Source organism: Asparagus officinalis, chromosome 5 (genome assembly GCF_001876935.1).
Source record: "Asparagus officinalis chromosome 5, Aspof.V1, whole genome shotgun sequence".
In the NCBI taxonomy this organism is placed as follows: Eukaryota; Viridiplantae; Streptophyta; class Magnoliopsida; order Asparagales; family Asparagaceae; genus Asparagus; species Asparagus officinalis.
This window is the reverse complement of record NC_033798.1, coordinates 75,839,308-75,856,991: the sequence shown is the minus strand read 5'-3', so window position 1 is coordinate 75,856,991 and position 17,684 is coordinate 75,839,308. Positions and strand designations below refer to the sequence as shown.

Genomic DNA, 17,684 nt, shown 5'->3' with positions numbered 1-17,684 from the left:
GCTCGCTTTAGTATGTTAATATGCTTTGTTGTTCTCTTTTATACGTCTGTTTTTTTATTGCTTTTCATGGTTAATAGCAAACATGAGATCAAATATTAGATATTTTGAGAGTATATTTTTTTTTTTCGAATTCTCATGAATTTAGTTGTGATATGCGTTGAAATGTTAAATTCAAATTTTCTGTTTCTCCATTCAAGTGAAGCCGAAGCAAGGCCTTTCTTGGTTTCTTTTCCTTGAATTTTAGATGTTTGATACGAATAGAGTAGCGCGCTCCTACTGTAATCTACAGACACAAATAGAGCATTGTTACCCTTTGCAATTTCTAGAAAACTTGGATAAATTGCAGTAAGATAGCTACACAAATAGAGTAACGCGTTAACAACAGTTTATTACCTCGTATCATCCGTAGACGCAAAAGAGAAATGGAAAGTCTAAGGGCTGCCCTCTGAACACTCGCCAAAAAATACCTGGATAAGTTGCAACATGACATGTTTAGTATCCTCTTGACATCTGGTAAATCAGAAATTTTGCCCATTTACACTTGAAGAACACTTCTAATTGCATGTGCATTTCAAAAGTTTTGTCTTTTCTTTTCTAAAATTTCTGAAAACTATGTTGCCTAGTCCTAATTTTTGCACCAAATACGGAGGTGAAATATTTTTCTATTCTATTTTTTTAAAATATTATTATTAACATTTTTTCATTCTAACTTCTTAACCCCCTTGTTTGACTCCTAGAACTTTGACTTAAAAGGTCAATGGTCGATTCATATCTATGATATGTCTAATCCTAATTTTTGCACTACTTGTACTAATGCGAATTTAACCCTCATTTTTTTTTTGAAAATCCATGAAATAGTATCCACAGAACGTGATATAAAAAAATTGCCGGGAAGGGCTTGAAACCATCCATACTCTCTCGTTCAACCCTCTCTAACCCTGTGGAAATACTAAATCGGAAAAATAGGCAATCCGGTTTCGGCTGCTCATTTATAACCGGCAATCCGAGTGGCGGGATGCCGTTGTGATAGTATCGCGCTACACGGATCCAGTCAGTTCAGAACGTTCCAGCAGTGCTTACGAGCGCTCCTCTCCCTGTCTAGACATCGCTCTCTCGTTCTCCCCTCCTCGCCTTCTTCTTCTTTCTTCCTTCCCTCCCCTCAAACGCTCTGACTCCGCGATCACAATTCCTAAAAACTCACAGCTCTCCATCTCTGCTCTCTCTTTCAAACGATAAAACTGTTTAGAAAAAAAAAAAAAAAAACGCAAAAAAGAAATCTTCCGTTGGTTTCCGATCCAGATTTCTTAGCATCAGCGGCCATGGGCGTAGACTACTACAAGATCCTGCAAGTCGACAAGAACGCCAAAGACGACGACCTCAAAAAAGCCTATCGAAAGCTCGCCATGAAGTGGCACCCCGATAAAAACCCCAACAACAAGAAGGAGGCCGAGGCCAAGTTCAAGCAGATCTCCGAGGCCTACGAGGTACCAAAACCCGAAATCCTAAAAAAAATATTCTAAATGGCTCCCCTCGCCCCCCCCCCCCCGCCCCACCCCAAAAAAAAAAAAAAATAATAAAATAAAAAACCGACCTCGAATCACAAACGGCCGCTTTCGAGAAACTCCTGACGCCGAGTTAATCTTTCCTGGCAAGGTCACCTGAGCGATGCCGCCAGAAGCGCGGATCCTACGATGCAGTACGGAGAAGAGGGCCTAAAGGGCCAGGGTTCCTCCGCCGGTGGCAGGCGGCGCCGGGGTAGGGCTGCCGTTCTTACCCCGGTGCGGCGGGCGGCGACGGGCCGACGGAGCCTTCAGGTTCAATGCCGAGGAACGCGGAGGACAGATTCGGCACGAGTTCTTCGGTCGGGAGCCCTTTCGGCGCCGGGAATGGGAGGGATGAAAAGCGTGGGACGGCGGAGGTTTTCGAGCAGCATGTTTGGGGATGATTTGTTTGGCTCCACGTTTGGGGGTGGGATGGGGAGGGATGGGCCCATGAATATGGGAGGAGGGCGGCAGATGAAGGCGTCGCCGATCGAGAACACGTTGCCGTGCACCTTGGAGGAGTTGTACAGGGGGACCACGAAGAAGATGAAGATTTCGAGGGAGATTGCCGACATCAGCGGGTGAGTTCTTCGTTCTGCAATTGCAGTAATCGCGTCAATCGTGATCTGTTTGATTCTGGTTGTTTGTTAAATTTGCCTGAATTGCTTGGATAGTTCGTACGTATGCGGTCAGGGGAGTGTTATCAAAGCTAGCGTATTTGTAAAACGTTGTATATTCTTCAAATTTGTGACCTTCTTGTTGCATGCATAGCTCTTTGATTTGACTATATGATCTAAATTTGAGCTGCCTAACCTATTCTAGGACGTGCATTGATAATCAGAGCTATCTGGAATTCTTTGTCGACATGAAACAGTGAGGGGCATGCTTCCCCTTGCTTCATTTCTACCCAAGTCCCTTACAGTAAAACACCCAAGAAATAAGTTCTCCTAGATGGAATAACACGGTAGGCTACTAAAACCTTGAGCAAATTAGGCTTTTAGTAGAGAAATCCTCGACGGCCACTTAAAATTTCATCATGAAATCACCATTGAGGACCCCTGTATTTTATCTGATACAGGTCAACACTTGAACCTACTGATATTCATGTAATATTTGAGTTCTATCCTCGAAAGTTTGTCGCTTACAAACCACCAAATTCCCATTGGCAAAAGCATTATCTTTCATCTTTTTTTTGACCGAATGCCCCCGGGGTGCTCCTTTCTGTGGTTTTTATGTGTGAATTCTTGACTTCGTTTTGCAGATAAACAAATTATCTGCTGTGTCTGATTAAGTTTTCCTCCCTTCCGCATTATGGGTGCTAGGTAGAAGAACTTTTTACCGTGACGGAAGCATCGGGTTCACGTCATGAGCTATTCCATGTAGCACATAGATTGATTAGATATTGACAACTGTATCCTTTCCAGGATCTCTTTGTGCATCGTTGCATCTACTTCTGTTGAGCTTGGAAATGTGCTTAAGTTCGCCTTTTCTGCTGGAACATACTATACCCTGACTCGAATAGGAAGCATAATGCATTGTTTATATTATTAGCAGTAATTCGTGTCTGTTTAAGAGAAAATATGTGTTGACAAGTTAAAGTCTTGAAACAGGTTCCATGTAAACTGATGATGTATACATATTAATACACACGAAAATGCCATGTACATGCACAGAACGAACAAGCTACTAACATCAGGTGTCACTTTGATTTATAATTGCCCCGTACCTGGTTAGCATTTTATTCCATCAATCGTTCTATAGGTTGTATGCCACTCTAGGTTACATTTCACCCTTCTACTTCAGTGTATTTCTACGCCATTAGGTTGACAGAAATCTATTTCTTCTGAGTATAGAGATGCATTGTCTCCTTGTCTCTCAAAACTTTTAAGTACTTGTTCTGCTCCCTTTACGGATGTCCTTGTAAGGTGTATGCAGTATCACTACGCAGTTGGCAATAGAAGACACTAAACCAAATTAACCTCTAATTCTTGCTATAGCGCATCTTAAAACAGGTTCTTTTTTTGCTTCTGCTGGTATCCAGTTCCTTTGATTTTCTGTGGGCCTACAATCATTTGCAGATTTTTTCCCCAACTAGCAACTGCTGAATTGAAAATTAATAGCTGTCCTGTATCTTTTCTCAGCAGCAGTATAGTTCTGCTAACTGTGTAGACGGTCCCATAAGACCATACGACAGGAGTATATGTCTGTAAAAATGTCCTTTGCTTCTGCACTTCTTATTGTCACACATAAAATTGCGGTTTCCTTATCGCTGTCTGATACAATTTTATGTATTCAGGAAGACGATGCCTGTGGAAGAGATCCTGACAATCGAGATAAAGCCCGGATGGAAGAAAGGGACAAAGATCACTTTCCCAGAGAAAGGAAACGAACAGCCTAACATAATCCCTGCAGACATCGTCTTCATAATCGACGAGAAGCCCCACAGTGTTTTCAAAAGGGACGGCAACGATCTCATCCTAACACAGAAGATCTCCTTGGCCGAAGCTTTGACAGGCTACACTGTCCTTGTGAATACCCTCGACGGTAGGAGCCTCACAATACCTGTCAACAACATAATCCATCCGGAGTATGAGGAGGTAGTTCGAGGGGAGGGGATGCCGATACCTAAAGATCCCTCGAGGAAGGGCAACCTGAGGATCAAGTTTAATATTAAGTTCCCTACTAGGCTTACTCCGGAGCAGAGAGCTGGGCTGAAGAGGCTACTAGCTCCGTGAGGCCTTGTTCAAGGGCGCAACATGTGTGCTCTGATGAATCTCAATTTGATTCTGTCTGGTGTTGTGGGTCATTTTAGTCGAGTTTTGGAATAAAACTTAAATAGGGGTACGGTAGTGTTAAGAGTACATGCTAGTGTTTACTGTGAATTGATGTATTTGGTGAGCTATAGTGTTCGATGGTCTGCGTCGTATCTTGATGATCGAGTGTATACAGCCTTTGCGGAAGAAATGCACGTGTCATTGACGTCTCATTCGTATTGGCTTGAGGATGTGATACCCACCTCAAGTGCGATGTTCACATAGGCTAATGGGAAGGATGCGGCCGAAAGCTCAGTATATTTACATGGCTGTTTTCGCGGTGAGTGAAGAGGGGTGAGCCCTGGGCGAATAGTTCGAGCGGTTAGGTTATCGGATCGTTGAACTTCGCCGACGTTGTTGCCGTCGCTCGTTTTTTGGGAGCATGATTTTTTGCCTTCTTGAAGAACGCGGCGAGCAACAGTTAAAAAATTGTCACGTTGCCCGTGTTTACTCGATGCTGGGCGTGCATACGCCTCGCTTCTTAAGCCCTACAGTCGAATACCTTCAAAACTTTTTTTTTTTGTTATGTTATGTTAGTCTGTATCGTTAGTTAACTGTTAGAATATTCGCGGCAACATGTTAATTTAGAACCATTGCCTGCTCAGAGTTTTTTTTTTTAATTTACAACAATTACCATTCGCTTAAATGGTCTAGGTGAATTACGTGAAGAGATGTTAAAGAGTTTTTTTAGTCTAGGTTTTTATAAGTGAGGGTTTTATGTGCAGCATTGGATAAACGCTAGACGTGTGGATTCACCCTTAAAATTTTGATAAGCCTTTTGGCTTGATGCAAGTTCTAAGTTACAGAACCAAATCGAAGTATCGTACCGCATACTCATGTTACGATATTACACGTTCAAACCACTGGATCTGGGTCAAACCTACAATAGAATTTACTCGAAACTATTATTAATATCCTATACTTTCAATTTAAAAAAAAAAACAACTTCCTTTTTTTCCAACTTGACTACGATGACACACGCGTAATGTCCAATCCCGTGAAAAGGAATTTGTTTTTCTCCCCAAAAAATCAATTGTTGGGTTATGAATCCGTGAACGCCTTTTTTACGTATTATTACAGGAATAAACATGACGGTAGGCATGATGAGGTCTAACTACATTCGTGATTTAAATGTGAAGTTAAATCCACCCACATGGTGATTCTGATTTATATTTAAAATTGAAAGACCACAAGCGATCCGAAGCCCAGCAGCACACTTGAAATTGAAAGGAAGGGCCTTATTTGACTAGATCATTGCGGCCCAAGTTCACTGCCAACGGAGTCCAAATGGAAAAAATATCAGGTGGCCTCTTGTTCTATTACAACGCCAAGGCTGACTCTAGGAAGTAGGACCGCTACAAAATTAGTGGTCGTGGGCGACTCCCGAGCTTTTTTTAATCTCTTAATAATACCAGAAACAAAAACAAAAATGAAAAAAATAAAATGAAGAAAGAAAAGAAAAATAACAATGTCTGATAGAAGAATCACCATTCATTTGGCCAACACAATTCCAAAGAACCGGTCAAATTTGCACAAAAGAATCATTCACTCTTCAACATTAGCACATAAATCCTTCATCAAATTATAATACATAAACAAATTTTTTTTTTTAATGTTAACAAGGGATCATATCAATGAACCACATTATAATGCTGATCGGCAACTGCACGATATCGATCGCTAGGTTCGCAATTCCAGCGCAGCAGAAGCAACAGGGGCAAATACAACTCAAAATCGATCTGCATTCGTGCGTAATTAAACAATTTAAAACAAAGAACCCATACAAAAAAGAAAATAAAAAAAAGGAAAGGAGGAAAAAAAACCATAATCATACGATGAAAATTAATAATTACCCGACTAGCCAGACCGCGACGCCGACCGCAGAGAAGAGCAACGCGATCAAGGCGAATGGGAGGCTGATCAAGAACGCTAAAGGCCTGCAATCTTCAAGTTCCATGCTCGTCCTCTTTTTTTTTCTCTCTCTGTTTAGACCTATTTCTTTAAAATATTTCTGATGCCTTTTTCTATTGATTACTTTTTGCTTTTTTTTTGTTGGTAAATGTACTAGTTTTATGGGTTTAGGAGTTAGTTTTTGGTACAACTTTTGAACGTGCAGGAATCCTCTGTATGCAACTGACTCCGGCCCGTTATAACAAAAGGCTAAAAATGTAAAAGAAGGAAAAAAAAATCAACATTTAAATGTAGGGGTATTCGCCGCTCCAAATTAAGAAAGTAAGTTTCTAAACAAGACCGAACGTCACAATTTTCAATAATTTCCAAATTAAGGAAAAGGATCAATACGAGGGAATTGGGATAATTTACAAAATGTAAATACTAAAATTTGGGAGATAAATATGCAGATAAAGGATTTGAAGTGTATATATGCAAAAAAACCCTCAAATAAATCATAGAAGCGCTGGCAAATTTCTGTAATTGTACGGTCGTTCTCAGCCTGTCAGTGGCAACAAACTGAAACCGCACAAATGGCGCCCTTCCGGTCGTTGTCGGTTTAGACATTTGATACCGCTATATGTGTACGTCACACACCATCCATGGACATGTAATAAAACTAGTTTGAATCATTCATATCAAAAAAATACTATAATTTTGAGTAACTTAACATATAATTCTCAATTACTCACTCATAACACTAATAATCCATCCACAAACTTTCTATTTTTTAGGTGTTTCATCAACTGAAAACTTTTCTCAATCGGAGAAAGAGGAAGAAAATATCTAAGTAAGGTACCGTTTGACAAATGGTTAAGTAAGGGGTTATAAGGAGACTTAACCCCTTCTTAACCCGTCAAACACAAAAAATCTATACAATGGTTAAAGTGAGTTAACCCTTCATAATTTGCCAAACATAAAAAATATAGAAGCGTTTGTTAGGATACACCCCAATAAGAACGCCTCTAACGGAGACGCAATACACAAAATAAAGGCACAAGATCAACCAGAGTACTCACAGATATACGTGGTTCACTCATTCGGAGCTACTCCATGGTGCAATGATGACGCCAAATTCTTTTATATCCCAAAAGAATTGATCAAAGAGAACACCCTCTCTTAATCAGATACACTCTAAAAACTCTCACAAACTCTCTCTGTGTTTTTTCTCTTACTCTTCTATGAGAGGAGTTGTTTCTAGGATGAGATTTCCTTAAGAGTTTAGGGCCCTATTTATAGTGTTTGAAAAATACTATGCACAAATAAAATATTATCAATGGGACCCGCTACCACTAGTAGAAAACAAGGCATTGGCGACGGGGAAATCCGTCACCAATGCCCCAAAATCCGTCACCAATACATATTAGTGACGGAAATGGATCCGTCGCCAATAAATCCGTCGCCAATGCCTATTGGCGACGGATTTACCCGTCGCCAATACGTATTAGCGACGGACGACTATTGGCACGGATTTATATTGGCGACGGGATCTACCCGTCGCCAATGTGCATTGGCGTTTAAACATTAGCGACGAATTTCCCCGTCACCAATGTTTATTGGCGACGGGCAGATCCGTCGCCAATGTTTAAACATTAGCGACGGATTTCCCTGTCGCCAATGCACATCGACGACGGATAATCCGTCGCTAATGTTTAAAACATTGGCGACGGGTATGTACCCGTCGCCAATGTTTTAAACATTGGTGACGGATCTACCCGTCGTCAATGTGCATTGGCGACGGGGAAATCCGTCGCCAATGTATATATTTACGCAAATTTTTTTTTTGATTTTCTGGTAGCCTCTCATACGAGAATACACATATAGCCTATATCGACATCAATCCAATGACAATATTTCATAAAATCAACCATGATATACATTCACATCCCAAATGAATACTCATTCATCAATCCACAATATCGAACAATACTCATCATATAATTACAATATCGAAAAATATTATTACAAGTAACAAATACAATATTGAAGTTTCAATACTAATTAATGACATAAAACACAAGTGCAAATTGTTTAAGAAAACTTCATCTTCATCCTGTCCTTTTTTGAAGCCTATCGAACACGTTCAATACATACAGCATGTTCATAGTGCATTTTCCTGCATCTCAAACTTGTTAGTAGAAGAAATAAGCTTCCCCCTTAGATTTATTGAGACCAGCATACAAGACAAATATTAGAATAAAGAAAATTCCCCCTAAATGTCAAAATTAAAGAAAAAAAAAATCAAAACTATCAATGAAACATTCAAGTAATACATAAAAGCTCCAAGACTGAACAAAAGATCACTAAGCCAATGTGATTACGCAATTAAATCAGCAAATAAACAACTAAACCATATTTTGACTCAACTGAACCAGGAGAAAATGTCGAGCCTGACTAAACAAAGTCCCACACTACTAAATCACAGAAAATAACTAAATAAATCATCTAAGCCCTAATCCTATTTCCTTTTTTGGTGATTAAATCCTATTTCCTTTAAGTGCCTCCTGATACTCTCTCAAGACATGATTGTCAAACAATCCTTAAAAAGGCAGATTGAAAATACCTGATCACATCATAAGACTACCTAAGCAAGAAATTACATAATATCAGCCGGTAATAATATCAGGGGGAATATAAATCATATAGATAGCCATTTCTGTTACCCAAAAAAGAATACAAAAAGAAAAGAAAATCAACTCCTTAGAAACTTCAGTAAAGAAATTACCTGGTTAAGCGAATTCTTTGGAGTTTGGTATTCGGCAGTCACAAAGACAAAAACCTACAAGGGGATAACATTACACGTACGATAAGAATCTAAATATGCCAGCCTACTAATAAATCTTTTATCAAATATAAGGCAGAGGAGAATAAATATGCAAGGAAAAGAATAAATTGCCTAGGAATTGATATTTAAATAGGCTTGAAAATTAGATAAGGTTAGTTATTGGAAATAAGAAATTTTGCTTCCAACTTATCATCCATGAGTTTTGAATACCGAAACAAGTAATATCAATGAAGTCACTTGGGTAAACTATTCATTTGTAACCTTGAGTTCTCTGGAATTCTTAAGAGTTGACATCATAATAACCTAACTATAAAGACACAAGATCATGACCTTGAGTTCTCAAGAATTATTTTGTTATTTAGCAGATTAAGCAAAATGTATGCAAGATAGTAACAGTAGGTTGGTCAGTTGGAAACCAATGCATATCATCTAACACCCCTCAATAATGGAAAAGTCATTTTGAAGCATTCTACAACTGGAAACAAAATGGAGGTTGATTGTTTTGGTGTGCAATCTTAAACTCATGCATCATACCTGACCGCTCAATATCCAAAGGCTATTCAAAAATCAAAGTATGAAATCGTAAAACTGCCTCAACATAATATATACGATCATTGAGTGAAAAATAATGAAAGACAGTAAGAATAATAAAAGAGAAAGGAAAAGGAAAAGGGATGACATTAACATCTGATAGGAGAGTTCACATAGGAGCGTACTTGACTTACATGATAATGTTGAGAAGCAATCAATGAACTCCATGTACATTAATTGGCAGGGATGAGGATAGCAGAGATGGCTATTGGAATAAAAAGTGGTTGCACCTTAGTAGAGCTATCTCTACTGTATCAAGAAATCATGAAGGGCTCAAGTTCTACTCAATATTTGAAGTGTTTTCTTTGTTTTTGCTCAATGTTGACATCCTTACAAGAGAGAAGCTACTAAAAAGTAGACAATTTCCAATCAATGATTAGTGTGATTGATATTGCGGACTTATGTTAGTAAGCTACTAAAAAGTAGACAGTTTCCAATCAAGAGAGAAGCTATAAAACTCAGGACTTATGTTAGTAAGCTTCATGTCAATAAATTAAATTCCTAGTTTTACCAAAGCCACCAAATCTTATCAAAATCTCACTTAATTGACTACATTATGATTAAATAAGACGTTAGAACAACGAAAAATGTGAAAATTCTACTAAACTCTCCATATATTTCATTTTCTCCCCAAAATGTGCACTGTGATTAGTTTCCAGATGCTACTCCCAGAACACACACGCAAGAATAAGAAGAATCATTAAAAAAATGAAAACAAAAGAGTAAAATGGGAGCAAAGATCCCCCATTCCTTCAAAACTAAAATAATGTCTCTTCTATCAGCAAAAACGCTAATGAATGAAACCCATATCTACCATTCTCTTGTCCCGTGATCGCAAACAGAAAAAACTAGAGTTTATCAACTAAATTCACCTGTTGAGATAGTAAATCTCCCAGTTGGAGACCAGATCCGAAGGGCTGAGACTGTAATTGATGTACATGCTGACCTAAGAGGAAAATTTAAATAAATAATAAAAAAATTCGTTAAATCTTTGTGGTTTAACGAGAGGAATTGAAAGAGAAGCGATTACATTTCTGAAGGATCTGCTCTTCTTCTTCTTGAAAGAAGAAACCGCTCCTCTCGAACTCGGCTTTGATTTCGGCGTCCATTGCGAAACTAGGGTTTCAAGGGGAAAGAAGGGGGTTTTACCAACTTCAGAGGGCGAGAATAAAATTTTGATTTTGAGGCGAAAGGGAGCGGCGAAATTTTGGGGGGAAATGGGTCGGCGAAATTTCTAGAAGTTTTTTATAACGATTTTGTAAAGGTTTCTTTTCCCTAATTTTTACTAATTTGCCTCATTTATTGGGAGGTTAGAAGATAAGTAAAAGTAGAAAAGAAGTTTCTTTGGAGAGAGTGGCTTACTAGAGTCATACGTTTTACTAAGCTTTATAATTTTTTTGGAGATTAGGATGTTATTAGGAATAGGAGATTAGGATTGTATTCGAGAAAATGAATGAATGTTTACAAATTATATTATTGAAGTTAGTTTGACTGCGTCGGAGAGGGAGGAGCACAAATCGTCGACGAGAAATGCAGATGAGACTGAGAGATGGGGACTTGGAGAATTGGCTGCCTCAGATCTAGGGTTTGTGAGATGGGGAGTTACAACTATTTATTTTGGGGATCTAAACCGTTCATTGATGATCCAAAGGACATGTGAAACTCTAGGTCCCTTAACATGTCTACTTATATATGGGTAGCAGTTGTAATAAAAATTTTGATGGGTAATATTTACAACAAGTTTAATTAATAGGATTAACATATAAAAAGTTATCAAATAATTAATAATTAACCGAATTGAATATTACTTTAGTTAAATTCTATTAGTTTATAAGACGAATACTAAAAAATTACTCACTCAGATCATGAAAATTTCTATTACATCCATCAAATCAACTGCAATCTTATGTAAAATAATCTAATGATTACATTTGCCATCAATTGCGCACTTATGTATAACAAACCATATTGATATTTATCACTTACGTATAACAATCCATCACAAATTTATGTATAACAAACCATATTGTTAATTATTATAGCATTTATCACTTACGTATAACAATCCATCACAAATTTATGTATAACAAACCATATTGTTAATTATTATAGCATTTGTTACTTGTAGTTTGAGTCACAAATTTATGTATAACAAACCATATTGTTAATTATTATAGCATTTGTTACTTGTAGTTTGAGTCATAATTATTTTAAAACGTATAAAGAACGAGTAAATTAGGTTATTTGTTATTTTTTTCCACACGTCTCTCTATTAAGTTGTAAAATTCGAAGTGATGAGTAAATTTTTGTAGTACATTTCCAAATTTTAAATGATCATTAGTATCGGGGTAGAATACCTAGGAATAACTTTTCTTAGACAATAGCAATATATGCGTCTTAAACAATAATAGTAGATGTGTTTCATGAGCCTAGAGATAGGAGTGGAAGTGAACCAAATAATCAATAAACTTTTTAGTTATTATTCATCTAGCTATTCGATCAAATTTGATTCACTATCTCATTTAACAATAAATGAATAACTATTAGTTATTCAACTCATAAACAAATAGAAATTAACCAAATATGTATTCGATTTTCTTGGTCATTAAATCTTCGTTCAATTTGAGACATACGCTTAAATTGAAAAGACAATTTAGAAGGGGAAATTAGTAAAATGATGCTTTGGGGGGTATTTACAAATATATACAATGCTTGGGTATATATGTAAAAATTTCACAAAAAAAAAAGAAAGTAGGTGGCGATCCAAGAGTTCGAACACAGGACCGTTATATCATATTCGCTCGAACTCAATTTTGACGGCTCTGTCTCCTCTTAATCTTATAAAAACTCCAAGGGAACTCTATCCAAACTATTTTCATCCGGTTTTTAGTGATTAAATCTAATTTAGCTCATCTCAGATTCATTAATGATGTTTACAGGCTCAAGTTCATCCGTAAATGAAGCCAAGAGTAGTGGAGGTCATTGAATCTACTAGCATAAATAATAAAAATAAATAAATTTTAAAACTAACATAGAATTCCTAATTAATTAAAAATATTTTAACATAAGAATCTAATAACATATGTATATTTCCATTGCAAATGTTTGTATTGGCGACGGATTTCAAATCTGTCGTCAATGCTCAGTTTTCTACCCGTTAGTGGTTATCTTTAGATTGGTTTTCTTGAAAGTATAAAAATGTGACTAGAAAACCACCCTCTTATATTGCTTATTAATTCCACTAATTTTTGAACAAGCAAGAGGTATTTCCACTAATTCCATTCATTTATTAACGAGAAAACTAATAGATTCGTTCTCCAAGCAAATTCAAATTCAGGAAGCATATATCACTTCTCCCTGAAGAAGGGACGTGCCTCCAGCGACAAAGTTGCGGCTACAGCCTCCTCGACGGCGACACTAGAGGGGAGCAGGGGGCCCTTGAGAAGGCCACCAAACAACTGTCTTGGATCATAGTAGACTTCCACGTCCTCAGCTCTCAAGCTATCATCTACCTGCATGGAACAAAATAGTATTGTACTACATTTAAAATATTATAGATTTGAGGGACTAATATTAAAATAATTCTTAATTTTTTATAGGGCCACTCATTAACAATGGGATAATCAATCACTAATGTTAATTTTTTACCATGGCGACGGAAAAACATTGACGACAGATTTGATTCGTCGCCAATAAGTATTGCCGACGTTTCGAATCCGTCGCTAATAAGTATTGGTGACGGAACATTGGCGACGGATCGAATCCGTCGCAAATACTTATTGGTAACATATTCTATAGGATCACTCATTAACAATGGGATAATCAATCACTAATGTTAATTTTTTACGATGGCGACGGAAAAACATTGACGACAGATTCGATTCGTCACCAGTAAGTATTGCTGACGTATTCGAATCCGTCGCCAATAAGTATTGGTGACGGAACATTGGCGACGGATTAAATCCGTCGCAAATACTTATTGGTAACATATTCGAATACGTTGCCAATACTTATTGGCGACGAATCGAATCCGTCGCCAATAAGTATTAGTGACGGAACATTAGCGACGGATCAAATGCGTCATCAATACTTAATGGAGACGGATTGAATCCGTCGCCAATAAGTATTGGCGACGTATTCAAATCCGTCGCCAACCAGTAAGTATTGCTGACGTATTCGAATCCGTCGCCAATAAGTATTGGTGACGGAACATTGGCGACGGATTAAATCCGTCGCAAATACTTATTGGTAACATATTCGAATACGTTGCCAATACTTATTGGTGACGAATCGAATCCGTCGCCAATAAGTATTAGTGACGGAACATTGGCGACGGATCAAATACGTCGTTAATACTTAATGGAGACGGATTGAATCCGTTGCCAATAAGTATTGGCGACGTATTCAAATCCGTCGCCAATAAGTATTGGCGACGGAACATTGGCGACGGATTGAATCCGTCACCAATACTTATTGGTGACGGATCGAATCCGTCGCCAATAAGTATTGGCGACAGATTTGTTCCATCGCCAATACATATTGGCGACGGAACATTGGCGACGGATCAAATCCGTCGCCAATAAGTATTGGCGACGGATTCGATCCGTCACCAATAAATATTGTGGCGACGGATCAAATCCGTCGCCAATAAGTATTGGCGACGGATTCGATCCGTCACCAATAAATATTGGTGACGGATTCGATCCGTCGCTAATGTTTTCCCGTCACCAATACTTATGGGCGACGGAAAATCATTGGCGACGGATTAAAATCCGTCGCCAATACAAACATTAGCGATGGGAACAACCCCGTCGCCAATGTTCCGTCGCCAATGTTTGTATTGGCGACGGATTTGAAATCCGTCGCCAATACCCCGTCGCCAATACTCAGTTTTCTACTAGTACTAATAATAAAATATTTGTGGGATCCGCCATCTTTTCCATTTCTCAAATATTTCGGCACTGAAATTCTCTTTGTCAAAAGAGGTGGGTTGGGTTGGTGAGTCAAAAGAGGTGGCTGGCTAACAATCTCCCACTTGAAGATTTGATTGAATATCAATCATATCTTCACACCACTCTTGGTTGCATCATCCGGATTCTTGTATCTTTGGCGTTTTGCACGGCCTTCAACATTCTCAACGGAGGCCATATGAGGCTGCACACAGCCTCACCTTCTCGAGCGGAATTGGCTTGGTCAGCATATCGGCTGGATTGTATCTTGTATCAATCTTCACAAGCTTGAACTCGTTCATGCTTTGCCATCTCCGTATGGCACGGTGCTTCACGTCAACATGCTTGGTCCGAGCATGGAATGCGTCGTTCTCTGACAAGTGGATGGCACTCTGACTGTCGCAGTGGATGGAGTATTTCTTAAAGCTTACTCCAAGCTCAAGAAGAAAAGCCTTCAACCATAGTAACTCCTTTGCTACCTCTGCTGCAGACACGTACTCGGCTTCGGTTGTCGACAAAGCTACAGTATCCTGTAACTTGGATCTCCAACTTATCGCTCTACCACCCAAGCTGAAGATGTAGCTGCTCGTACTCCTTCTCGAGTCTATGTCCCCAGCATAGTCTGCATCACAAAAGCCCTCTAGTTACAAATCCGTCCTGCCATATTCAAGACAACAGTCGGACAAGCTTCTCAAGTAGCGTAGAAGCCACTTGACCGCACCACAGTGTTGTTTCCCTGGATTGCTCATGAAGCGACTCACAACTCCCACTCCTTGTGCAATATCTGGCCTCGTGCATACCATCGCATACATCATACTCCCGACGGTAGATGCATATGATATGTTGGCCATGAACTCATGCTCTTCAGCAGTCTCTGGTGCTTGGGTCTTCGATAGCTTGAAATGGCTTGCAAACGGCGAGCCCACTGGTTTAGCTTTCTCCATGCCGAACTTTTTAAGAATCTTCTCAATGTAGGCTTTCTGAGACAACCTCAGCCTCCGTGCTGATCCATCTCTGATGATCCTCATCCCCAGAATCTGGTTTGCTGAACCCAAATCCTTCATCTCGAAGCACTCGGAGAGACGTCCCTTAAGTTCTTCAATTCGGGCAAGGTCGGGCCCTACAATCAACATGTCATTAACATAAATTAAGAGTATCACATAGGATTCGTCATATCTCTTGATAAAGCAGCAGTGGTTTGTGTCGCATTTGAGAAAACCGTTCTCCTCCATAAAGTTCTCGAAGTTCATGTACCACTGTCGCGGAGCTTGCTTCAGGCCATACAAGCTCTTGCGCAGGCGACACACGAGGCCCTCTCTGCCTCGTTCCTTGAAGCCCACTGGTTGATGCATATAGATATCTTCCTCCAAATCTCCATGAAGGAATGTCGTCTTCACATCCATCTGCTCCAGATGAAGATCTCGAACTGCCACAATGCTCAGCACAGTTCGGATCGTGGTCAACTTGACGACTGGAGCAAAAACGTCAGAATAGTCTATCCCTGCTTTCTGCTCATAGCCCTTCACTACAAGCCTCGCCTTGTAGCGTCTCCGTCCATCGGCTTCATCCTTGACCCGATAAATCCACCGATTGTGAAGAGCCTTTCGTCCTCTTGGAAGTTTTACGAGCTCCCAAGTCCTATTCTTCATCAAGGACTTCATTTCTTCCTCCATGGCAGACTCCCACATCGCATTCTCATGGAACACGACGTCACGACTACGCACCACCTTGCACGCATCGTGATCCCAGAAACGGTACCCATACTCATCTCCTCCATAGCCGATGAAAGAGAGCTTCTTTGACTTTGGATCAAGTTTTGACTGGTCTGCAGGATTGGTCATGACATAGGCGTCACAACCAAATACTCGTAAGTGTTCTAGCTTCAGCTTCTTTCCGGTCCAAGCCTCTTCAGGTATCTCATAACTGAGAGCCACGGATGGCCCGCGGTTGGTCAAGTATGTAGCAGTATTGACAGCTTCAGCCCAAAAGTTCTTGGGCAATCCGGAATGGATCCTCATGCTTCTGGCGCGCTCCAAGATAGTACGATTCATGCGTTCCGCCACTCCGTTGTGCTGAGGTGTGCCTGGCACGGTCTTCAGTCTCCGAATCCCACGGGACGAGCAGAAGTTCTCGAACTCCTGGCTGCAATACTCGCCTCTATTATCGGATTTTAGGCACTTCAGCTTATTGTCTGTTTCATTCTCCACACAGGCAAGCCACTTCTTGAAGATGATGAAAACATCTGACTTGTGCTTCAAGAAGAACACCCACAGCTTTCTAGTAGCATCATCAATAAAAGTGACAAAATAAAGAGAGTTGCCAACAGATGGGACTTGCGCAGGTCCCCACACGTCGGTGTGCACCAACTCTAATTTCTACAGTTTTGGAGCCGGTCCGGTCTTGTTGAAGCTCACCTTCTTTTATTTGCCTAGGATGCAGTCCTCACAGAAAGTCAGATCGATCTTGTTCAGACCCGGAAGCCTCTCTCCTGCGGCCATAATCTGCATCCCCTTCTCGCTCATGTGGCCAAGTCGTCGATGCCAAGTCATGTAGTCGACGGATGATGATGATGATGCTTGTCCTGCGGCAAGCAAGTGGTCGATCTTCCCGTTGGCGATGTAGAGAGACCCCTCGCGTTTGCCGTGTGCCACCACCAGGGCACCCTTGGACACCTTCCAGCTTCTCTGCTCATAGGATACTTTGTAACCGGAGTCAGTCAGTTGCCCGACTGATATAAGATTTTGCCTGAGATCCAGTACATGTCGAACATCATTTAGCGTCAAGGTGGTCCCGCCCTCTATATTGAGGGTACAATTTCCATTCCCGAAAACCTTGCAAGGTTGATCGTCGCCAAGATAGACTATCCCCAAGTCCTTCTTCACGAACGATGAAAGCAGCTTTTGTTGTGAGGTTGCATGGAATGATGCGCCAGAGTCGATGACCCACGCATCACTTTTGTCTTCTAGGGATAGGAGAAGTGCATCAGAATCCGTCTCGTGCATGAGATTGGCTGCACCGTCACCCTGATCATCTCCTGCTGATGCTGGAACAGAAA

At 39.9% G+C, this 17,684-nt stretch overlaps 1 pseudogene; it reads left to right on the top strand.

The window, feature by feature from the left end:
• Nucleotides 1,201-4,524, top strand: LOC109842032 (annotated as a pseudogene).